Source organism: Dipodomys spectabilis, unplaced genomic scaffold (genome assembly GCF_019054845.1).
Source record: "Dipodomys spectabilis isolate Male_0828 unplaced genomic scaffold, ASM1905484v1 ptg000351l, whole genome shotgun sequence".
NCBI lineage: Eukaryota > Metazoa > Chordata > Mammalia > Rodentia > Heteromyidae > Dipodomys > Dipodomys spectabilis.
Window position 1 is genome coordinate 1205253 of NW_024871028.1, and position 1047 is coordinate 1206299.

At 32.1% G+C, this 1047-nt stretch overlaps 1 pseudogene; it reads left to right on the forward strand.

Moving 5' to 3' along the window:
- Positions 1–746: 746 nt before the first annotated feature.
- LOC122095457 lies at positions 747–843 on the forward strand (annotated as a pseudogene).
- Positions 844–1047: the final 204 nt, after the last annotated feature.

Here is a 1047-nt window from a genome sequence, read left to right on the forward strand (position 1 = left end):
AAACATATGGACTTCTCCTGCAACTATGAAAATATTTGGTGATAAAAAGGCAGTAGTGTAAGTTCCTGCCTGGTTGGATGGTAGACAATCCAGGACATTAAGTAATCATGCATATGAACAATTTTTTCACCTTCTTGGCTTTAGTTACTGTTGAAATGGAAGGTATAATAAAAATTATATTTTGATAAAATACCTTCTAGTCTGAACAGTTCTGTTTGAACTGTTCATCTCTCTATCATCCCTTGTAACCAAGATTAGTTTTGTTCAAGTAAGACAATTTACGTTTTCAGGGTAAGATATTCTGGTTGGTCTGTTCCCACATGGAAGAAGGGTAAAGGCTCAGGTAGACATTTGTGCCAGTAACACCTCATTTGGGAAAATGTCAGCTGGAGAAGTTTAGAAGTAGCTCTTAAGCAATGCTTACTTTGAATTCATTAGGTCCACAAAGCTAATTCAGTTGGATAAATAAGTACTTGAAAAAGCCATCACCTTTAGACCTATCTATAAATAATTGAGAGTACGATAAAATTCCAAATAAAAAGACTTGATAGTCATTGACAAAAAAATTTGCAAATGTGAGCAATCGACTGATCAATACAATTTTTCCAATATTCACAGAATTTTAGGGAAATAAGATCGATAGCATTGTTAGGAACAAGAAGGTTTCCTTGTTACAAGTAGGCACCCATAGATATAAGCCTGTATAAAGATTGCATCATTAACAACTTAAATTTAGAGGATACTACATGCATCAGCAGCACGTATACTCAAATTACAATACAGAGATTAACATGGCACTTGCAAAAGGATAATATGAAAATTTGAGAAGTATTCCATATTTTTCATTCTTCAGATGCAAGAAATGAAAAACAGTTATTAAAAGGTTGATTACAAAATTACAAGTGTAACAATACACGTAATTCATATAATTAAATTTAGTTTGACATCAGTGTATTAAATCTTCAGCTCAGAAAGGCGTTTACATAGCATAAAATTTACAAAACTTCAAATTAGACAACATTGTCATTTTATCCCAAAGAAAAATAA